General features: G+C 37.3%; 2 long non-coding RNA genes across 4 annotated transcripts; both read left to right on the top strand.

The window, feature by feature from the left end:
- The first annotated feature begins 1,891 nt into the window (after positions 1–1,891).
- Positions 1,892–19,631, top strand: LOC129418109 (uncharacterized). Of its 2 annotated transcripts, XR_012368388.1 has the most exons (4): positions 2,083–2,121; positions 2,223–2,429; positions 3,386–3,509; positions 18,484–19,631. It is a non-coding gene; the product is annotated as an uncharacterized lncRNA (long non-coding RNA). The 2 variants fall into 2 exon arrangements; XR_012368387.1 differs by having other exon boundaries at positions 1,892–2,429.
- LOC129452539 (uncharacterized) lies at positions 5,944–8,634 on the top strand. 2 transcript variants are annotated; one of them, XR_012368385.1, is made up of 5 exons: positions 5,944–6,146; positions 6,733–6,792; positions 6,892–6,982; positions 7,079–7,158; positions 7,329–8,634. It is a non-coding gene; the product is annotated as an uncharacterized lncRNA (long non-coding RNA). The 2 variants fall into 2 exon arrangements; XR_012368386.1 differs by lacking the exon at positions 5,944–6,146 and adding an exon at positions 6,288–6,311.
- Positions 19,632–24,958: the final 5,327 nt, after the last annotated feature.

Below are 24,958 nucleotides of genomic sequence, written 5' to 3' on the forward strand. Positions count from 1 at the left end.
AGCTCAGTTTCTTTGTAAATGAGAATTTTTAATCAGACTCTTGATGTTTTCTGCCAACAAAACAGTATTTCTGAATAGCCTGAGGCTGGGATTAAGTGGATTTGAAACGAAAGTATTTGATGAACGTATACGTGCAGAGAGCATTTGGTTAATATTTTTAAAGGAGCATCTGAGCTCAATATTGATAATATTAAGCATAAGTTACTGTATTGCTACCTTCTCTCCTCTAGCCTTTTATTTAATTTAAGCATAAGTCACATCAACAGATCCAGAAATAACATCTGAAAAAAATAATGCAGAAGACAAAAATGAATACTGAATAAAGATACTAAGTGATGTGTATAAGTGTGTTTTCATTTTGTTTTTTATATTTTAGTTTATCTCACCTTGACCTCCTCATTTCTTACACAATGTTCCCACCTTCACTGTTATTTCCTAAAAATGACAAGAATTGGAAAACTTCATTATAAACAACTGAACATTATATATGAACTGTTTATAAATCTATTCAATAAAGCAACAGAAAGCCACATCTGTGATTCAGCATGTTATTGAAGCATTAAATTACTTTAAGCAACCTGTTGATCATGAGGTTTTGTTTTACCTTTCTTTTATTTCTTTCTTTTTCTTTCTTTCTTTCTGAGGTTTCAATTCAATATCGGCATAGGTGTGATCAGCTGCTTCACTTTCATTGTCTACAATGAAGAATAAAAAAATAATTAATAGTCTTCTCCTCTCAGTCTTTAGTTTTACTCTTCTTGTTGTTTCTATCTTTGCTCTTGAGTTTCTTTTTCTTGAAGTTGACCTGTGAATACATGACATCACTGAGGCCGACCTGAGTCACTGAAAAAGGAAAACTATTCGCTCCTTAAAAATTATTTTAATTTTATGAGATGAACAACATTAAATGACATCAATACGTTACCTGCACTTGTGTCTTTATTGTTTGCTGTATTAAGAGAGTCATAAAGATGAGAATCTCCTGTAATGAATAAAATAAGAAATACAGTTTTGAAAGACAATGTGTGAAAGCTTTTTGTCTTGTGAAGCCTTCATAGAAAGTGTTTAAGCATATAAATGCATGTGGTCTTTCCCGTGCCAAACACTCCAGTACCATGCTAAGCTGTTCTGGGTGGTTGCTAGGTTGTTGCTATGAGTGTTTCTAGCATGTTGCTATGCAGTTACTAGGGTGTTCTGGGTGTATGTTTGGATGCCTCAGCTAATATAAAAGCAGATTTCTGGCACTGATTATTAGGGATGTGCCCGAAGCAAAATACGTTATTCGGAAGGGCACGGATGATGGCTTCAAAACAAATAACAAATTCTTCCAAATAACAAAAAATATTTGGCACGTGTTTGCTGGAAAAGCGCTAAATTATAAGCCCACGAATAATATGCGTGTGAAGCAGAGGTGGGAGTAAGTCACACATGTGCAAGTCACAAGTAAGTCTCAAGTCTTAACCTTCAAGTCTCAAGCAAGTCCGAGTCATTTTTTGTGAGAGTCAAATCAAGTCAAGTCAAGCCATTGCTTTATGTCAAGCAATTCAAGTCAAGTCGTAGCTTGAGTCAAGCAAGTCACTGGCAAGTCACACAGATGTTTGATGATTTAAAGCAACACTATGTAGTTTCCATGTAAAAGTGACTTACAGCTCCACCATGTGGTTGAAAAGTGCAACAGTGCCTGGTATCAGACATTCTTCTGCAGGCAGGGGGAGGGGCGGGGCTGTGCTTGTAGCAGCTAGGAGGCTGCTCAGGTTGCAGCAACAGTACAATTTGTCCAGTTAAAAGTTGTTCTATCACTGAAATAATTTTAGAGACATTATTTAAAGGTAAAAAAAACTACATAGTGTTGCTTTAACTAAATGTATATATTAAACAAATATACAGTACACTGTAAAAAATTTCCGGGATTTCACAAGATGTAACTGTGATATTTCACAGTAAATTACATTATTAGCATGTCACAGGCTTTAGCTGTGACATTTCACAATATAGTACAGTATTCAGACTTTTATTGTGAAAATAATGCCATCGGCGAAATCACAGGGAACGGCTGTAAGTTCCGACGCGCGCTATCTTTGGGTTCTCTCATCTCTGCGGTCTCATCCAACGGATTCTGTGGTAAGTGTTAAAATGTCAAATTTTGTCAAATAAATGATTGATTTATTTTCAAAATATATGTCATAGTGCATGGAGTATTATCCAAATGTCGTTATTTGTAGGTTTCGCGTGGGTTGAACCGCTGAATTTAAAAATAAAGCAATGAACAGATGTTGGTAGTGTTACTGTGAGACCTTTTAGGAGCTTTATTAAAAATAAAACATTATTTGTTAACTTGAGCTTTTCTTAGTGCTAAGCTAACAGCTTTCTCTCTTTTTCTTCCTTCACAGCATCTTTCTGCGGTATCCACTGGGGAGTAAAGTTATGAGGTAAACTGTGGCTTATACGAACATTATGGCCGTTATTATCAGATAGAAAAATTATTGATTTATATGCCCGGTTTCAGTGAAACCAGGTCATGGTGTCGTGGATTAGGGCAGACGGTAAATTTCATTTCAAAATATAACTTAACGTTAACATAGAGGTGTGTGAGAGAGATACGGAGCAGCGGTTATCTGCCGCGTTACCTTAAAAATAAACTAAGTGCGTATGTCAATGTTTTAAGACATTTTAAGGGGTGATTCATATCGCGTCTTTTGCGCGCTCAAGTTCGTTATTTCAAATATAGGCGAAGCGACGCATGATAGCAAAAAATATCCGCATGGCTGCTTTATGCCGCCAGCCCCAAGCTGTCGGCTATAGGTGCGTTCCGCTGGCGGGGATGAAACTTTTGCCGCCGAATACGTCACTCTCATTTGTTGCGAGATGCCGCCAGCATGCAGCCGGCGGACCGACTGCTTAATTTATGCAAAAGCGGCTGCCGCGGCGGTTCGCCGTCAGACCTGTTTGCGATTACGCCCTTTATGACGCTTACTGCCGCCAGAGCACCGCCGGTGGTCCGCCGACTCATTGCTATCTGCTCGTTTTTTCCGGCGCGTCCGCACCGCATTGATTTAAAAACATTTCAACTTTTCAGAGTCATCTGTGTTTTTGCAAGTAACTTACACGAACGTTAATGTGATTTCCAGCTGTAGGTAATTCATACGTTTTAATCATTATCTTGTGATGGTGTTTTTATTTATGAGCAGAACTGACTACATGGTGGTGAGATTTCTAACTACACACACAGTTCATTTTAAGGTTGACACCCTAGTTGTCCTGCCCTATAGTTTCACATTTTAACTTATCTGTATATATTGTTCAGTAGTGCTTAGTAACTTTCATGTGTGTGAACCTGCATTAATGTATACAACATGAAAAGTGAAGCCTTCTTCATTGTTTCCAGGTATTTTTTCCACACTTCACAAGGATGGGGACATCACTCAGAAGAGTGAAGTTTCGAGAAGCCCTGGATAACAACTACAATAACATTCTGAAGTTCGTCCAAGGAGTCAACTATCATCAACGGGGTAAAGATGTTTTGTCTAGGCTGCATTCATTCTTCTCTTTCTGATGGCAAACTTCAACGAGCCCAATGATACCATTGTGCTTAATGTTAAAGGAACATGCACACATTTTGGGAATTTAGCTTATTCACCGTATCCCCCAGAGTTAGAGAAGTCCATACATACCTTTCTCTTCTCCGTGCGTGCTGTAACTCTGTCTAACGCAGCCCCCGCTCACTGCATGAAAAGAGCAGTATACGGACAAATACGGGATGGGAAATCCCTGCTAAACTTTAGGTTTGCCAGATTTTTGAGGCAGAGTGCTTGGAAAGGTAATACACCAAAGTAAACTTGTGAAACATCCAGAAACTTTACGTTTGTGGATGTATATAGGAACTGGTGGAAGTTTCCAGGAATCCTTACAGCTGGTTGTGAGGAGAGGTGGGTGTGAGGTGTGAAGGGCTTTTTATATGTTAATGACCCACAGGTAGGGGTGTCTTCTTTGTTTTCAGAGCTGAGTGGGGTGGGGGGTTAACCATGTCTCTTTAAGACAGCACATCCAGTATTGTGGTACATAAAAACTGTTTTCTAAATACGTTTATTATTAATAGAATTTAATTAGTCTATTTAAGAAACTTAGCATCATTCAAAATAACTAAAATTCAATGGACACAATTACAATTTGAATGTGTGACAATTATGTCTCTGACTCAAGAGAAATGCAACAAATGTTATTTCAGAATATATATTTCCAACACTTTGAAAACATGTCTCCAACTGCCCTAGGTCAGAATATTGTGCACGTTTCTCTCAATGCTGCATACATCGTTTAAAAGAAGCCGTTCAAATGACATCATGTAACACATTTTTGCTAGCTAGGATGTTGATAAATTAGTCAGTGAAATGTAAAGCTGCTTGATTTTGCTGATGTCTCATGATTTGAAGTTCACTGTTTCTATTGTTATTATATTCTACCCTGACATTTCATTAAATCTTTTAAAATAGAAACAAAAATATCAATAGACAGGTCCATAATCTAAAAAACAGTCTTTCACATGTGAATGCAAAACATGTTCGGTGATACTGACTGACAAACTTGGGTAAACATATCTGCAGATACCTGTCAGCTACTGTACTTCTAATCCAGAGGTGCCCAAAGTTGGCCCACAATAGATCTTTAATTTGGCCCATCATGCCACGTGAGATAAGGAAAAAGAATAAAAGTCATTGACGCAGATGTTCATATTTTTAATTAAACATTTTCTAAAATGTATCATTTTTTTGTTGTATTTTTACATTACAAAAATGTAAATTAATATTAAATGCAAGGGATTAAAGTGATTTTTTTATGTTTCATGCATACTTGAAGGTGTATAGAATGCACCACAAAACTTAATGAACTCGGGTACTACAGGCTAAAAATGAAGAGGTTTTGGCAGTGGCACACAGAGAAAAGGAACTTTAAAATTGATTGGCAAAATGATTTCTTTTTTTTTTACAAAAGCATTGGAAAATAAAACTGCATTAGTTATGCATAAACAGAGTAATGTTTGCTTATTTATTTTTAAAATATTAGAAAATTATAAATTAGGGGTTATCAGAGCAACTTTAATTTTAATATAACACAACACCATTTACTTTTGGCCCACGGCCCACGGCCCTCAGTCAGGTTTGGCCCTTGTAAGGAAAATGTTCGGGCACCAATCATGTGTAGTCTATCTGAGGAGGTAACTGTTAGCATATGATAATGCATGCTTGTACAAAGTCAGACCACATATTATCATGTTTGTCTTCAATCAATCAATCAATTTAAATAAAAGAGATGGGGACTTTATAATATAATAAGTCCGAACTGTCCATATATCACAGTGATAAAAGACATACATGTATTTTTACTTTAACATGAACTAATGCTGAGTTAAGGCATATACTATCATAAAGTAATGAAGAGTCATCATTAACATGACATGTTTTTCATTGTTAGTTAATGCATTCATTTACAATAAATTAATTTGAGTTCATGTTGTAATTAAGTAAGTTCAGTAAGTTACATGTCTTAACTCAGCATTAGTTTATATTTACTTATATTTAAGTAAGAATTCATTTAGGTATACGTTCAATGTTTCCAATGATGAGCAGTTAATCCACTAAACCCAGAGATAATTCCTGAGGCATGTTTAAAGAGTTTTGTATTTCATCAAGTAAGTCCTGATTCACAAAGATTTTATATTTAAGAAAATCTGAGCATCATTCAAAATAACTGTTAACATGTTTGTCAACTAAACATGTTTTGTCAACGTTTTTAACTTTATAGAAATATTTTTTATTAATGTCCAAGTATAAGAACAATGCATAGTTTGAAAACGCGGATTATATAAAAGTATATAATAAAGTGCGAGCAGAGGATCAATCAAACTTGGGCTGGAATGATTGTAGTGCATCTTGGAACTCGTAGTTTACATCTACAGCAGCATATGCGATAGCAGTGACAACGCCAAAGAAAAGGACTACATTTCCCAGAATGCACCTGCACCCACTCATCTGCCCTCACCCTTCAGGTGCGACTGCTTGACCTATGGGCTTGACGGGAAAATTCAAAATCGCGAACCGTTACAGCCTGGACTACTCGCTGTCTTTGTTTGTTTGTTCATCAACAGTAAGGTAAGTTTGATTTAATAAGTTTGTCTGCATCGCGCTGATCGAATGCCTATTTGTTCATATTATGTTATTTATGATTCGTTTTTGTCTTTATACTAGAACTTTTGAATTTAAAACACAAACAGTAAAACATTAAGGGTATACATGGTACACAGCGGTAAACATGAGGTTAAAAATACGCGAAGTAACATTCAAACCGGGCTGTTAAAAGAATCAATTCGATGTTTAAGTTTTTTAAAAACAAAGCTTTAAAGAAGCCAAGATGAGACGTTCTTTGCTTAAAACAAACAAAACAGTAACTTGTGTGTTGGAAATGTTAGCAGCTAGCAAGTGTGTCTCTGCTATTTTAAATGATACACAGACGATCTTTTGTTGTTTAAAAGCTCATTGCTTTAGTTCGGGTAGATGTTGCTTATTTTTCAAGACGGTTTTAATAGCTTTTTATTGATTTGTAACAAAGCCAGCTTCACTTTGAGAGAACCTACATGCTAATTGTAAAGAAGCTTGGATTCATAATATATTTTAACGTAATATGTTTGCTGTTCTTCATCTTTTTAAATATGAAGTCTATCCATGTTTGTGTTTACAGAGGTCATGTACACTGTGGTCAACTTTGTGGACGCTGAAGAGGTTTCTGGGTAAAGATGATGTAAGTTTTTTCATTCAATTTTAAAAATCAAACAGGTTAAATAGTAAACAGATGTGTTATGATGTATGTGATTTTAATTTTTAATTCTGTGTTTGACAGAGAAATATAATGAAGTAACAGTGGAAGCTAAAACATCAGACTGATCCAGACACTGAAGAAATTGATGTCACTGCAATCTGGCCAAAATGATGTAAGTTTAATAATGAAATTATTAAATCAAAGAGGTTAAATAGTAAATAGATGTGTTATGATGTATGTGATTCTATTTTTATTCTGTGTTTGATAGACAACTATATTGAAGTAGCCTACTGTAATGAAGCTGCAGAACAACACAGAGACTCTGAGGACATCAACACAGAAAATCAAGTTATGAAGACATTATGAAGTTCTTTGATAATATATTGTTGTATCTTTGTACAGTTAAAGTAAACTTTCTAAAATGTACAACTTTGTCATTTGATTTGTCGTGTGTGTGTGTATCTGTATATGTGTATTAGTATTATGCCAAATACTTATGTACTTTTATATTTCCAAAGGGCTCCAAAGAGATGTCTGTCCAGATGAGGGTGCATCAACGTTACCTTTGCTGACAAGTATATGCTTTTAGCAGTTAACTTAACTCAAACCATTTAAGGAAATCGGTTGCCTTAAACTTTTAAGTTTTAAAAAAACATACATTTGAGTAATGTGAACTTAAGTCTTGTGCAATTATGCACTTATATTTAGGTAGTGTGAACTTAAACAAATTGAGTCACATGCAGTTAAGCACTTATATTTAAGTTCACAATACTCAAATCTATGTGTTTTAAAACTTGAATGGTTTAATGCAACCGGTTTTCTTAAATGTGAGAAATTACAGTGTTACAGTGAGAAATGTTTGAATAATTCCAAGACGGAGCTCTGTGATTAATTCTACACTGCAAAAAAATCACTTTCTAACACTTTTTATCTTGTTTTCAGTAGAAAAACTAAAAATTCTTAAATCAAGATGTATTTTCTTAATGAGCAAAATTACCTTAGAAAATATGTCTAGTTTTTAGACAAAAATATACAATTTAAGATAATTTGTGCCTAAACAGGAAAAAATATCTAACAATGGGGTGAGAAAATTGTGTTTTAACTAAGTTTTTAAGGTAAAAGAAAACGTAAGATTTTTTTCTCACACTATTGGAAGATATTTTTGCTTGTTTTAAGCACACATTCACTTAATGTATGTGTATTTTATTTATTTTGTCTAAAACTAGACTTATTTTCTTGGGTCATTTTGTTCCTCAAGAACAAGCATTTTAATTTAAATAATATTTGTACTGAAAACAAGACAAAAATACTAGGTAAGAGTCATTTTTTGCAGTGTAGGACTGATTTCTTAAGAGCAAGATCAATATAGTTGTTGTTCATTTTATTTAGATATTTACTACATTAAAGTGGCAGCTGGTGACTTCTTTTTTTTTGTGAGCACTCGATGCGAAGTTTGTCACAACATGTATATAGCCCGTCATTTGTGTGGTTCCCAATTTCAAAATATGTGTTCTGCGTGTATGTGTTTAGTCAAAACACGTGATGCACATACACGCAGAACACATATTTTGAAATTGCAACCCTCGGATGAGCAGTCACGAGCCGCCACTGCTACATTACATTGTACTGCTTTGAATGTAGTTTTCATTGTTGCTTTTATTTTGTTTTATTTTACTCTAATATTGCTTTCTCTGTCTGTATATTTATGAGTTTAAATAGTGTTGTTTATGTATGCAACTTTTAATATTTGTGTATTATATTATTTTGTGATTGTGACAATTGTGGATTGTTCAGGTTTTTTTTAAATAAACGTTTCAAACTCAATTCAAGTTTTTATTTTTTTAAGGGTTTTGGGGATGTATAGTAATATATAGTGGGGGGGGGGGGTTTGTAGTCTATCTGCATAGCAGGCAAATAACCAATCAAGTCACTAAGCTATGAGGGCTTGGGTTGGGCTTAAAACAAAGTGTAACCAATCAAATCATCTCAACTGGAAAGTTTCAAAGTTGTGTCCCAATAGTTGTCAGAGTTTTGGGAGGGGGTTTTAAAAGCAACCAATCAGTGTTGAGATTAAACACCAATGGGGACACTAGTATTGTGCAAAGGTGTGAAATTCCAGTACCTCTGTAGGTGTGAAAGTGGCCCCTGCCAAAATCTTCAATGGGATTACTTGCCATGGCAACAAATGGCTGCTTATTCCACGGGGATATCCCCTCAGCAAGATACATCCGAATTGGTATCATTACGGGAGTTTCCTAACTTGGTGGAATTAGTAGTTTACCCTCAGTGGAACTAGTAGATACTTCCGAAAATCAGTGGTGTTTACAGGAGTTTCCTAGTACGGATACACCTCTTTTCATGCAGTGGCTAGCTTAGCTTAGCACAAAGACTGGAAGTGAATGGCCCCAGCTAGCAAACTGCTCCCTATAATTGACAAAGTAAGTTAACGTGAACAATTTCCTATTTATTTGTATAAGCACACCGTGTACAATTAACAAGGTCATATGAGACACAGCGATCTTTTAACAGTATACATACTGGGAACTATATTCTCAGAAGGCGAAGCACTGCTACTTGGGCGGAGTGATTTGCACGACTCTGACCAAACTCTCTGCTCCTCACCAGGGGGCTTCTCAGGTGCTGCGAGCAAATCACTCCGCCCAAGTAGCAGTGCTTTGCCTTCTGAGAATATAGTTCCCAGTATGTATACTGTTAAAAGGTGGCTGTGTCTCATATGACCTTGTTATTTGTACACGGTGTTACTATACAAATCACAACATATAAATAGGAAAATGTTCTCGTTATTTTGTCACTTATTGGGAGCAGTTTGCTAGCTGGAGCCATTTACTTCCAGTCTTTGTGCTAAGCTAGCGGGGGCTGCGTCAGGCATAGTTACAGCACGCACGGAGATGGGAAAGATATGTATGGACTTATCTAACTCTGGCCCAGGTGAAAAAGTAGTACACTTTCATAATATACTTAAAGTGCTCTATTTTCGCACACTAATTTTGTACCTACTAAAAGTTCGTTTTTAGTACTTTTTAAGATGTTCTTAAGAGTATCTAAGTGTACTTCACTGTGCTATTTTGAGACACCATGAATTTAAACTAAAATGCACTTTTAACATACTGTCTCTGTATTAAAAATGAATTTATTTAAAGGGCCATTTCACCGATAGGAACATTAATCTTTATGGAAAGTGAGTCATATTTGTAGTCAAAATGTAACATAAATGTAGAATTTTGTGCCTATTTGACAGAGAAAAGACAAAATGTGACTTTAGAGCACATTTGTATGAAAAACTACAACTGCCACTATGCACCACAATGCACAGCTCTGCAAGCCACTCCCATTAATCGGAACACGGCTCAGACATGCTATTATGTACATAAATGCCACGTTAGTAAAACAAAGAAAATAGCCACCACCACTGTGTCTGACAGACACCAATCATGATTTACTTTTAAACGTGATGTTACATTGTGGTACACACAATAACACTCTGGCCTGGTGTGTAGCAAAGTCTTATTCAAACAGTAACGTGCACTTTCAGATCCGCAGTACAAATGTCTTTCCAAGTACTTAAAAAAAGGGTATGCATTTTAAATGTTTATTTAGTTTTACCAATTTTCTTTTTGTCTCTTGTTTACTGTAATTACATTTGTGTTATTATTGGCCTCACTGCTCTCACAATATAGACATATAAAACACAGCTCAGATATGCTATTGTGTACATAAATGCCACGTTAGTATAACAAAGAAAATATAAACACTCACTTTAGTCAGACATCCGTTTATCCCTGCATCCTCCACACAAACGCGTCCCCTGCATAATATCTCCACAGACGCGCTGCCTCAGCTCTTGGAGCTTGTGCTCGTAAACCGAAACACGTCTTTGAAATAAGCACGCGACCAGAAACATTCACAAAACAAACGTTCATATCCTTATCTGATCCAGAAATGTTACACCGAAAGCAAACGGCGCGAGTCCGTCCAAGCTTATATACTCCGCAGCGCGTCTGCTCGTAAACCGAAACATGTCCGTGAAATAAACGTTCCAAACGCGCGCAAAGTTCCTCTCTTGCATAGAAACCTTCACCAAACAAACGCCCATATCCTTATCTGATGCAGAAATGTAATAAAGCAAGCACACAGCGAGAATACAGGCAGTAGTCTGTACAAGCTTCTCTACGCAGCAGAGGCCGATGGTTGCTGCGTCTTCACCGGGCTCCTCTACCCAGCCGACACCCAGGCTCCGGCTTCTCCTCAGGCTTCTGTTCCTACATCTGCCTCAGCTCTTTGCAGTATTGTGGCTCATAAAGGTGCAATGTACAGCGGATTAGAGCATCACGCTTGAAAAATTACCCTCTTCCATGTAATATTGATTAACTTCCACTGTTATTGTAACATGAATTCGGCTCGCTCCACAACTTCTGTTTAGCTTAGCTTAGCATAAAGATGGCGGCTGATCGTTTTTTTCGGTCTGTGTTCGTATATTTTCGTAAGTCCCACCCACTTATCTGTAATTGGTCTGAAGCGCGAGTGGGTCCCACCCATAGCCCCCACCTTGGAAAAATGAGGAATGAGTGTCTGTAGTCTTTCACACTCAATAGAGATACAGGATTTCCTTCTTTCAATGACGCAAAATGACGATTTTTACATCATTGAAAGAAGGAAGTGCCTCACTGAAATCAGTATTTCTCCCCTCTCAGGGGAAACTGAGGGAATGGTGCACGACCATTCAAAAACATGACTGGGGTTCTAACGGTACAAAGCTTAATGCAAATGGGTGAAGTTTCCCTTTAACACCTGTATTAAACTTGAACCCAACTTTCATACAAAGATCTGTTGAAGTTTACTACAAGTGGTACCTAAATACATTTTTAAAATACATTTTAGTTCATATTTATGGTGTCTCAAAATAGCACAGTGAAGTACACTTATGGCGCTTTTCCATTGCATAGTACCCCACGGTTTGGTTTAGTTTGGGTCGGGTCAGCTTACTTTTGGGAGCTTTTCCATTAAGTGCACAAAATGGTACCCGATACTTTTTTCGTACCACCTCGGTTGGGGTTCCAAGCGACCCGAGCTGATACCAAATGTGACGCGAAAACACTGTAGATCACTGATTGGTCTGACAGAATCGTCACTACAGCGTCATCACTATATGTAAAGTATAGCTTTACCTCAGTGTGCTAGCTTGCGCTGTCTCGAGCAAACATGTTGTCTTCTGTGCTCTGCTAAGTTTCCAAACTCCCTTTTAGCGATAAAAACATCCACAGAATCAGGGACACCATAACAGTTTTTTCCATTCTTGCAGTTTGTGGCGGACCATTCGCGACGCGCACGTTCGCATAGATGCTTAAATGCAACTATATGAGGCTCAGCGGAGCACCGTCGGCTGACGCCACTGGTGTTTGAACAGAAACTGTCATATGAGACAGAGGTAGTGATAAACGCGATGTGCAAACATCTATTTGTGGTTGCCAATTTTAATTTTGTGGCGGACTGAGAAATAAATGATGTATGGGAATGTACAACAACGCTCTTACTTGTATGATGTCACAGCAGTATGCAGCGCAAATATAACGACACGCCTCCCACTGCGAAGTGATACTAAACTCGATGGAAAAGCTAACCATGCCAAAGTGAGGTGAGCTGACCCGACCCAAACTAAACTAAACCGTGGGGTACTATGCAATGGAAAAGCGCAATAAGATGTTCTTAAGATTATCTTAAGTACTAGAGAAATTTTTTTAGTATATTAAGTACAAAATTAGTGCACGAAAATAGAGCACTTTAAGTACACTATGGAAGTGTACTTCTTTTTCACCTGGGGGATACAGTAAATAAGCTAAATTCCCAAAATGTGAGCATGTTCCTTTAATGTAAATATATATTTTACCCTTAAATTAGCATTAAGTCTATTATTTTTGGGTAAATGCACTGTACTTGTATATTGCCTTTCTAGTCTTCTGGGTCCGGTTGCACCAGCTAGACGTAAAATATAAGAGTGTAATAGTTGTGCGTAAAGGGTTCATTATAGTTGTGTGTAGGTCCTACAGCTTAGCCGCATTGGTGTAGGTAACATGTCGGTTTTCGTATGCACTTCTGCGTAGTCGCCTGCGTCAACATGCAAATCCACATGCAGACCGCTGGTAGTCAGTATCCACGCGTGTAACCACAGTAGAAGCTCAACCGCCAAAGAAGAAGCAGCTTGCCCAGTTAACCCACAAACGAAGAAGAACAGCAACTTGTGTATGTTTTGAGAAGACCAGCAATGATGGAAGTAAATAAACACTCCTCAACTTGGCCCATCTTTGTTCTCACTGGCGCTAACAGAAATACCTATGACACAGTTTTTTTTACCAGACAGGAAAGGTTCTAGTTGACCAGTCACAGTGCTTGCTGTCCGTGTAGAACTGACGCGCTGTTAAAGGAATAGTCTACTCATTTTCAATATTAAAATATGTTATTACCTTAAATAAGAATTGTTGATACATCCCTCTATCATCTGTGTGCGTGCACGTAAGCGCTGGAGCGCGCTGCGACGCTTCGATAGCATTTAGCTTAGCTCCATTCATTCAATGGTACCATTTAGAGATAAAGTTAGAAGTGACCAAACACATCAACGTTTTTCCTATTTAAGACGAGTAGTTATACGAGCAAGTTTGGTGGTACAAAATAAAACGTAGCGCTTTTCTAAGCGGATTTAAAAGAGGAGCTACATTTTATGGCGTAATAGCACTTTTGGGAGTACTTCGACTCGCCTCAGTAACACCCTCCCTCTCCCATTATGAGAGGGAGAAGGGGAGCGGACTTTTCAGGGGAGTCGAAGTACTCCCAAAAGTGCTATTACGCCATAAAATATAGTTCCTCTTTTAAATCTGCTTAGAAAAGCGCTACGTTTTATTTTGTACCACCAAACTTGCTCGTATAACTACTCGTCTTAAATAGGAAAAACGTTGATGTGTTTGGTCACTTCAAACTCTATCTCTAAATGGTACCATTGAGTGAATGGGGCTAAGCTAAATGCTATCGAAGCGTCGCAGCGCGCTCCAGCGCTTACGTGCACGCACACAGATGATAGAGGGATGTATCAACAATTCTTAGTTAAGGTAATAACATATTTTAATATTGAAAATGAGTAGACTATTCCTTTAATAATTTGGCGAGGGCACGTCAGGCTACCCAAAGCTATGCTCAGGCTACGGATAACCTACAGCATAGCTATAACATGGGCTTAAATGGATAGTTCATCTTAAAATAAAATTTTTGTTTATAAGCATACCCCCAGGCCATCCAAGATGTAGGTGACTTTGTTTTTTCAGTAGAACACAAATATAGATTTTTAACTCCAATCGTTTCAGTCTGTAAGTTGTATAATGCGAGTGGATGGTAACAAAATCTGAGAGAAAAAAAACATACACAGACAAATCCAAATTAAACTCTACGGCTCATGCAGACACATTGATGTCCTAAGACACGAAATGATTGGTTTGTGCGAGAAACCGAACACTATTTATATAATTTTTTACCTCTAATACAACACTATACCCAAAGCAATACGTGCGTACACATCACTGTCTGATTCCTGTAATGTTTAATGGCGGGTTGCGAAACAACTTCATAGGTGCATACCCCCACCTACTGTATCGGGAGCCCCGTATAGTGTATATGGGCCCTCATGCCGTGCACCCAATACAGTAGGTGGCGGTATGCACCTATGAAGTTGTTTCGCATCCCACCATTAAACATTACAAGAATCAGACGGTGATATGTATGTGCATATTGCTTTGGGTATAGTGTTGTATTAGAGGTAAAAATTTAGGGCTGCACGATATACCGCATGCGATTATGAATGTAATATTGTCAACTTTTCAGTGAACTACGGCTCTATGTAGTTAATGTCACTCCATCTAAAAGCAGCTAATAGTGATTTACTACTAATCAAGGAACCGGCTTCACTGAACAGAGGCGCGTGACAATCACATGCGATTTATCGTGCAGCCCTATAAAAAATGATATAAATACTGTTCGGTTTCTCCCACAAACATATTGTTTCGTGTCTTAGGACATTGAAGTGTCGTCACGAGCCGCAGGGTTTAATTTGGATCTCTGTGCATTTTTTCTCTCTCAGATTGTTTTACCATCCACTTGCATTATACGACTGACAGATTAAAAAGGTTGTAGTTACAAATCTACATTTGTGTTCTACTGAAAAAACAAAGTCACCTAAATCTTAGATGGCCTGGGGGTAAGCTGACAAACATTAAAAATTAATTTTAAGATGAACTATCCCTTAAAGGGACTACACCGTAGCTAGGCCGTAGGTAATCCGTAGCCTGTGCGTAGCTTTGCATAGAAATTTTAATTATAAAATTGCCAAAATTTTAACAGCGCGTGACGCGTCAGATCTACAAGGTCCACAAGCGCTGTGATTGGTCCACTAGAATCCTTCCCGTCAGCTAAAAAAAATCCTGCGTCATAGGTATAGACGGTTTCATCGGATGCACAAAATACGCGTCTGGATCCGACCTTTACTTCCGGTTTCGTTTTTTTAATGGTCTGACTAGTTGCTAAACTGATCTCTTGAACAAATGCCTCGTCGAAAATGACAAATGTTTTGGTTTCCTATGTAATCTATGTGTTGTTGTTTTTTTGCTTGTTATATAAATAAACTAAGTTTAAAGAACTTTGTTGTTATTTGTTCTTAGCGGAGTTTACCGGAAGTTACGTGCGGACCACGACAGCCGCTTGTTTATGTTGTTACTGCTGAAACATTCTATATCCGTTTGCGATGGTGAGAACAAAGAAGGGTCAATTTGAGGAGTGATTTAACTCAAACTGCAAAAAAAGTCACTGGCTTTTTATTTCCATCACTGCTAGTCTTCTCAAAACATACACAACAAGCTGCTGTTTCTTCTTCATTTGTGGGTTAACTGAGCAAGCTGCTACTTCTTTGGCACGCAAAAGTACATATGAAAACTGACGCGTAGCCTACGCTCGTCAGATCGCATAACATTATAACAGGAATAGGTACGTAAAGAAACGATGGTGTTGTAGAAATGTAGTAAAGTAAAAGTACAGATAATTTGTTGCAAAATGTAACAAAGTAAAAGTCAAAAGTATGTACTATAGATTATACTTAAAGGAATAGTCTAGTCATTTTCAATATTAAAATATGTTATTACCTTAACTAAGAAGAGTTGATACATCCCTCTATCATCTTAGTGCGTGCACATAAGCGCTGGAGCGCGCTGCTACACTTCGATAGCATTTAGCTTAGCCCCATTCATTCAATGGTACCACTCAGAGATAAAGTTAGAAGTGACCAAACACATCAACGTTTTTCCTATTTAAGACGAGTAGTTATACGAAAAAGTTTGGTGGTACAAAATAAAACGTAGCGCTTTTCTAAGCGGATTTAAAAGAGGAACTATATTGTATGGTGTAATAGCACTTTTGGGAGTACTTCAACTCGCCTGAAAAATCTGCTCCCCTTCTCCCTCTCATAGGGGCTGTTTACACTTGGTATTAAGATGTGTTTTCATCGATCGGATCACAAGTGGACGAGAGAGACACATTACGTTTACACCTGGTATTTAAATCCGTCTCTTTTGTCTACTTTTGACCGCTTCTGTGCTGAATACTATGAGGGGGTGGTCTGTCAGACGGTGGGCGATCTCTCTGCTGTCATTCAAACCCGAGCGGGAGTAATTATGAGTTTAAATGGACGCAAACTAGTATTATGTCGGAGTGCAGTGCTTATTTAGCAAGTAAACATGCTGCACAGTGTTTTGTACATGAGTATGTAAGAGCTTTCTTTGAATTTTCAGCGCAATTGATAAAATAGGATCGCGCAACTTTCACATGCTTTCAAAACGAAACTACGGAGATCAGCCGCTTAGTTTTATCAGTGAAAGGCTAAAAATAGCGCTATTCACCGAATGTTCACGCCAGAAGTCAAAAAAGACGTAAAACTTGTGTTTAATACCTCAGATTAGATAAATGGGCAGAGAGAAGGCGGTCGCGTGTGGCTGTTCGAACGCATTCAACCACATGTGCGTTCCGCAACTCCAAAGCGATCCGATCGAAAGTGGTTTCGACCACCTCTGGATGTGGTTGAAAGTGGTCGAAAGTGGACGAGCTCAAAACGTTTTGAACACCATTTACACCTGGCATTAACGTCGCCCACTTGTGATCTGATCGACGAAAACACATGTTAATGCCAAGTGTAAACAACCTCATAATGGGAGAGGGAGAGTGTTACTGCGCCGAGTCGAAGTACTCCCAAAAGTGCTATTACGCCATACAATTTAGTTCCTCTTTTAAATCCGCTTAGAAAAGCGCTACGTTTTATTTTGTACCACCAAACTTTTTTGTATAACTACTCGTCTTAAATAGGAAAAACGTTGATGTGTTTGGTCACTTCTAACTTTATCTCTGAGTGGTAGCATTGAATGAATGGGGCTAAGCTAAATGCTATCGAAGTTAAGCAGCGCGTTCCAGCGCTTACGTGCACGCACTAAGATGATAGAGGGATGTATGAACTGTTCTTAGTTAAGGTAATAACATATTGTAATATTGAAAATGAGTAGACTATTACTTTAAGTAAAGTACAAATACATGGAAAATTTACTTAAAATAAAATACTTCATTAACTTAGGCCGGTGACACACTGGAAGCGTGGCATAAGCGTCTCAGCTGCGTGGCGTGTCCGTTTTTAATTCGGCTCCCATGTTAACAGGTTAGAGCTTGCAGAGTGCCTGCTTGAGATGTGCGTCTCAGGCGCGGCTCGAGCTGTGCGGAAAACGAGTGCATGCTAGAAATAGAACCGACGCCTTTTTTCATGTGACACGCAAGCCTGTTGGAAGCGTTTCCAGGCAAAATAGAATAGGAAAATATGTTTAAATTTAATTTTGTACACAAATACATAATAATTAATGACATTTTGATGTTTGAAAGTCTATAGATTGACATAAATTCAGATATAAGTGTAATTTAAATTTATATATATATATCGATTTTCAAATATTGCACCTGTTAACTGTGTCCTTTATCAGTAGGCATTATATTTATGCCTGGTCTGTCGGCGACATCCCTCTATGTCACCTACTGCAGCTGTAGCGCGCCAGTGTGTCAGCGGCCTTATTTTACCACTGCCTAACAGGATGTTATATACCTAACATAACTGCACCAGAAGTGGACATGCACAAAGTTGACAAGTCCCGCCCAAAAAACACGGAAGCATGATAATCCCCTATTACTTGACGTTGTGAAGACCACCCACCGATTGAAAAATAAATTGGCTATTAACACATATGTTTGTTAAGAAACGTATATCTGATCCTCATTTACATTTTTATATTAAAAGCCTATATTATATATAAGCCTATATTTATCAATGCGCGTGTGGACAAACATACAAACATTCTATAACCACCGCACCGCAGTAAATTGGTGCATTACCATCGCGGTGGTTAAATACTGTCACCGTTAACAGCTGTAATATACTGTATATATACATACATACATACACACTACTGTGCAAAAGTCTTTGACCAGCTTTGTTGGACCACCTTGTCCAAACTGAGCTAACTTTAGTTTGCTCTGTACTGCATCCCACTTGAAAAAAACTAACAGCTTTTCTCTCTTCCTTTTTGTTTATAGGTGCTTCTTGGGCATTAATTCGGAGACAGACAGGCAGAAAGGACAGAAACAACAAGCTGCAAGTCTGTACACTGATTAGAAAACTTATGACTTGAATGGATGTCAGTCTAGTGTGTCACAAATACTAGTTCTTTGTTTAGCTAGAGGCGATTGTACACTTTGTACTCTTACAATGTTCTATATCAGGAGTCTCCAACGTGGTGCCCATGGGCAGCAGGTAGCCCGCACAGAGTCTGTGAGGTGCCCACCAAATCACATTCTATTAATAGTCTCAATTGTAATATTTGTTGATTACATATTTTTTATATTGACTTGGCTTGGTTTACATATGTTACAATTTTAAACAATACAAAAACATATCAAAAAGTACAATGAAATAAAATCAACAAGTAAAACAAAAAAAGTTTTGAGTAGACTATATCAAAAGTTAGCCCTCCAGAATGTTTTATCCATTGTGGTAGTCCTTGCTCACAAAAAGGTTGGAGACCCCTGTTCTATATTGTGTCTGTTACATAAAGATACATGAAGAAATTAGTGAATGTCAGTCTACATTGTAAAAATAAAATATTTGTTGCACTTATTTTTTAAGTTTAATTAACTCTAAATTACAATTTATTTCAACTTTCTTGACTAGTGAGGAGTTGCTATTAATTATAAAAAATAAAGTTGAAATAACTTAAGCTAACTACTTTAATTTTATAATTTATAGCAACTCTTCATTAGTCAAAAAAGTTAAATGAATTATAAATTCAAGTTGATTAAATTGAAAAATGTAAGTTCCGTTTTTTACAGTGTAGAGCGGGGTGGGCATTCCTGGTCTTTGAGGGCCACTGTCCTGCAAAGTTTAGCTCCAACCCTAATCAAACACACCTCAATGTCATTTCCAAGTCATACTGAAGCCTTTGATTGAGATTTTCAGGTGTGTTTGATTAGGGTTGGAGCTAAACTTTGCAGGACAGTGGCCTTCAAGGACCTGGAATGACCACCCCTGCTGTAGAGTGTAAGCAGTGTTCCAATGCACGAAAGGAAATATTATTCTGTGTAGTTATTATTCTGATGTTATTTATACTATCTGAGATAGTCAATGAATAATATGTAATAATAATATGTAATAATATGTTATGTACAAAATAAAAGTATGAAATCGATTGTTTTTGTGTTTATTTGAATTTAACATCTTTTTAATTTTAATATATTGATATAGCCAGTAACATTACAGTGAACACTGTAATTCTACAGCAGACTACTGCTAAATAGCAGTCCATGAACTGTAACTTAATGACTAAATACATTTATTCTATGGGATAATGCTGCTATATCACAGTAATCTAAAATACATTACTTGTAATTTCACAGTAAAATAACGTAATATTACAGTAACATACTGCTAAATCACAGTAATATGGAGGACTAACTACTGTAAGATCACGGTATACAGCTGTCATTTCACAAGTATTTACTGTAAAAATGACACAGTAACATACTGTGAAAGTACAGTACCTGCATGACAGTAATTTACTGTGAAGTTACATACTGTACCTTCCTGTGAAAGTAATGCAACTGGTTGCCAGTAATTTACTGTGAATTTACAGTCAATCTTTTTACAGTGTAGTTATGGACTATGAGAGTTTTATTTGCAACAAAAAAAATATTAAAAGGTGCCCACATACAGGTGAGTTGTAAATACACAAAAAAATCTAAAAATGAATAACAATCAAAACTACAAAGCCTAAAATGTAAATGTAACTGAAATAAGGCCAACATAAAAGCATGAAAAGTTTCAATATGCCTCAAACATGCTTAGAATGAAGCCTCAAAATGCGTACTTATTTCTCCGCACTGTTAAGGATAGAACGAATGTATCCTTAACAGCCAAAGCTATCCCAAGATTCATTGCACGCCTGCAACGACTGTATAATGGCTGAATATTCTAAAATAAGCAATAAAAACCTTTATTAAATAAAAGTGTGTATTTGGCAGAAACATTTTTCTTGTCACTGTTTTAGTATTATAAGTTATGTTTTATGTTAATATTATTCTGTTTATGCTGCGTATATTTCTAAGGTTGATTAATTTGATATACTGTTGAATAGTTTAATCTACATCAATGTGTCATATTAATTAATTAATATTTTTCTTATTCCATATTTATGCTAATAAGTCAGAAACGTCTCCGCTGTGTCCTGCTGACAGGCGCGGTGGGCGCGTGCAGCAGGTGACGCCAATTATGGGTCATCGAAGGTAAAACCGTCTCATTTCAGTTCTCTTCTCTTCGCGAACTTCTGAGGCTGCCACCTGGGAAGACCGAGTGCTCACCTTTCAAGGTCTAATGCTTAGAAGGTTGCAGCCCTTGAATTGGGACACAGCTACTGTTACATATGCGTTTTCCCTTTTAGCGGTTTACTTTCTCTTAAGCCCTAAATGGCCATATTTATGAGGATACTTGCAAAGGCTGGAATTTTGATGCATATGTGTATATAGGGCCAATAAGCGCCAAAAAATACTTGCGAGCTTAATGAGCAGCGGATGCGCCTTCCATGTTTCGTCACAACTGTTAAGGTTGCATGCTCTCCCTTTGCTTGCCTGCTGCGTCACATGGTTAGATTACGCTCTTGGGGGCGTTCAAAAACAGATTTTTTGTAAAAAAAAAAACAAGTCATTTCGAGTCATTTAACTCAAGTCCGAGTCAAGTCTCGGGTCATAAATGTCAAGTCAAAGTCAAGTCAAGTCTTTTTTTATATTTGTCAAGCAAGTCTCAAGTCTTAAATTTGCGACTTAAGTCTGACTCGAGTCAAGTCATATGACTCGAGTCCCCCATCTCTGGTGTGAAGTGAATGAGTGTAATCTATGAAATTACATGAATGACATTTTCAGCGTGTTTCTTATTCCCTGATATCTGCCTCCTCTTCATCATATCTGTAAATTATTTAGAATACTTATTAATCGGATACTAATCAGTGATTGCAGTAAATTCTTCATGCTTAAGAAATAAGCTTGTTTCTCAGTGTTAAGATCACAAGTAAAACAATTACTTTTTGCCATAGTCCTGAAATATAACTGTGCTTTCTTGTGAGAAAGCACTTCTTATCATAATGTTTTTATTACACTTTCCAAACAACCAGTGCTCTGAGGAAGGCTGGACTAAAGGTGGTATGAACTGTCGCCTTCACAGGTCATTCTGTGCCTAAACTTGGACTTCTAGCTGTCATACTGTTACTTAAACTAGATGTGCTCAGGACTGGATGTTAATGTGTGGAAGTTCTCTACATTTATCTATAGCTGAAGTTTGACATAATGACAGTATTTTTATCTCTGTTAGAGTACTTCTGTATTGTAACGTGTGAGCAGAGCGGCTTAGGAACTCCTTGCTGAGTGTGTGGTTGACTTCTGTTAAGTGAACTACAAGTTCTCTTCAGTAAAATTTCTTCTATTAATTTCATCTCTGACTTCTGGTCTTCATTTCATAAATCAATAAATATCTGATTATTTATATTTATTTGGATGAAGATTGATGAGGAAGTTTTTTTTAAAACATCTTGTTATGTTTGTGCAATGCTGTATGGATAGGCTATAAATAATAATGAGCTTAGCAAGTTTGTTGGAAACTTGTTGTGAATTCTTGTCAAAACAGATGTTTTTGAACTATTCTGTGTATATGTGTATATATCACTACGTGCACTTGCGCGTCTGTGCATTTCGGATCTGTAAGTCAGCGCGAGTCTTGTCGATCTTAATAACTTTTTAACATAAATCAGGTCCCGAACTTTATCTCTCTTAATAACTCTTTAAACATCTGTGCTGCATTTTATTTGCAAATTCCTGCATGTTTTTAAACCTAAACCAAAATGTCAGACACGCATGTGGATGGACACGCATTGTGTAGTATTAGGTTAATCATGTAGGACTGTGCACCTCTCAGAAAACTTACAATTAACGATCATTTTAGATGTTTAAATACTAGAGTATTGGCCAAGAATGCATTTAACTCTTTCACCGCCAGCGTTTTTTAAAAAAGTTGCCAGCCAGCGCCAGCATTTTTCATGATTTTCACAAAAGTTTAATGCCTTCCAGAAAATGTTCTTCTTCAAATATATAAACATACAATATATCAAATGAAAGAACAGACCCTCTGCTTTCAAACAAAACAAAACAAAACGTTTCATCCTACCTTGAGTAGTTCTTTTGTAATCAGCTTTTGAATATGGGTAGGTTTCTGCAAAAACACCACATTTTGAGCAAAAAGCAGAGATAATTCCATTTTTGTGACGGACTTTTCATAGAGATCCCATTCAGAGCGATCTTTAAAACAAACACGGACATGCAGCCGCTTGCCATAGGGCAATACTTCCGGGTTTAAAAAGTTGCGGAAGGCGGTATTGCGGAAAGACGGAAAATCTCGTCATTGGCGGGGAAGCGTTTTCTCTTAATTGACGAGATATCTTGTCAATGGCGGGGAAAGAGTTAAAATGCTTTTTTCATGTAATTTGACAAACGTCCAGTTTAAGACCCACCCACTCTCAGTTCCATTCGAATACAAATACAGATACAAATTATTTTGAGATTGTTACAGATACAGATACAAATAATGACTCTGATGCACACCCCTACTGATCATACTGTGTGAATGTACTGTAAACTGACCAAACTGCAGTGGAGTGTAAACATCTTCAGTCTGTTTCTGATCTGATGTCTGACTGATGTTCTGCTGTTGACTGACAGCTGAGAGACACTGAGAGACTTTTTTGTTTTTGTAGCACCACAGCAGGACCAAGAAAAAGATCAAAAACATGACGCTCAGTCCAAGACACAGACCAACAATAAGACCAAGAGATGAAGATCCTGCGGCTGGAAAAGCAGAGATAAATTCTTATATAACTATATATATGCATATGCAAAAATATTTTAACACTGGTTATAGAAGAGAGAGATCACCTCTGACTGAGATCCAGCTCTTTGGAGATTCTCCTCTCTCTGGGTGTTTACAGTAATAGAAACCCTCATGTGACTTTGAGACTGTAGGGATGATCATCATGTCTCCTGTAGTCTGATTCTGCACCACTGATCCATCTTTATAAAATTCAGCTCTCAGGTTAGAGGGGTTTTTATCTCTATATAAACAGCGTAGAGTCAGATTATCTCCTTCAGCCACAGGATGAACAGGACTGTCCAGAATCACATCAACATCTACACATCAGAAGAAATGACTGATGATTATAAAATATAAAATATAACGGATTGATTTTTACAATATTCTATCACAGGGCCGTGCACAGGGGGTGGCCCAGTGGCTAAAGCCACTGCCCGTCTGCCCTAATCGGCTGAGGTGCCCCTCTCACCAACCGCCAACCCCGGTCAAAGTGTTCTGTTAGCGCTCGTCTAAAAGATCCGCTGTTTCTGGTAATCCACTTCGTGATTTCATGCCCAAGTAACTCCATATACGTTTCTACTTTAAACATGCTGTAACGGCAACTCATATGCATCAGCAGTCCACTTCAAAATAATCGAAATATTATGGACACGAAATTACATTATGACATTTGGATTATCATGTCAGGATAAAGAGAAAAGAACTTTTGTGATCACGAGAAAACAAGCAGCAAGCAACAATAAACATATGGATGACCTCTCTCGGCTTCTGTATGTTTTTAGTATTTCTGTCGGTAATGATTTGCTGTCTCTCTGTCTTGTAAAAGTGCTAACAACTTAGCAAGTAAATAACAAAATATCCACATTCTTACAGTGAATGTCTAATCAAAGTAATGCACACAATGAGATCTAATAGAAATAACACCAAATTTGCTGTTGTCAGCACACTTTGTAGAAAAAAAATGTTTTCACAAAATAGAAGACAGAGTTGAAAGGGAGGCTGCAAAGGCTGTTCAACATTGCAAACATGGATTCAAAGCTTCAGCACATCAATCATATTTGTCACATTTAATTTTTTGTTATAAGTACATTTTCCATTATAATCACTTCTCTTATTTGATAATTATCTATAATACATTATATTTATATTTTGTAAAAACCATATAAATTGTGTCCCCCAGTGCCCCCTTTTTGGTTTGGGCCACTGCCCCTCAAAATATATGTGCACGGCCCTGATCTATCAGCTTGCTATATTTGGCAGATGATAAAATAAAAATATAATAGAGACTCTAACAACACCTTAGCAACCAGTAAGACAACCCTTGAAACCTTATACAGTAGCAACGGTCTAAAAATCACTTGGACATCTTTGCAGTCGAAAGGCAACATCCTGGGAACTATTTGCATTTACCCTGTGTTGTTAGTCAGTTTTAAAACTTTTCAGATAACTAAACACATTATAAATGTTAAAATTGTATTGAACACATTACAAAGACTGTGAATTGTGTTATACTGAATTGTGGAGTTACAACATTAAACAGTTTTCAGGATAAATTAGGGTGGGTAATGCACTGGACTAACAGATCCATGACGTCATGCCTGACACAAT

Source organism: Misgurnus anguillicaudatus, unplaced genomic scaffold, assembly GCF_027580225.2.
Source record: "Misgurnus anguillicaudatus unplaced genomic scaffold, ASM2758022v2 HiC_scaffold_29, whole genome shotgun sequence".
Classification (NCBI taxonomy): Eukaryota; Metazoa; Chordata; class Actinopteri; order Cypriniformes; family Cobitidae; genus Misgurnus; species Misgurnus anguillicaudatus.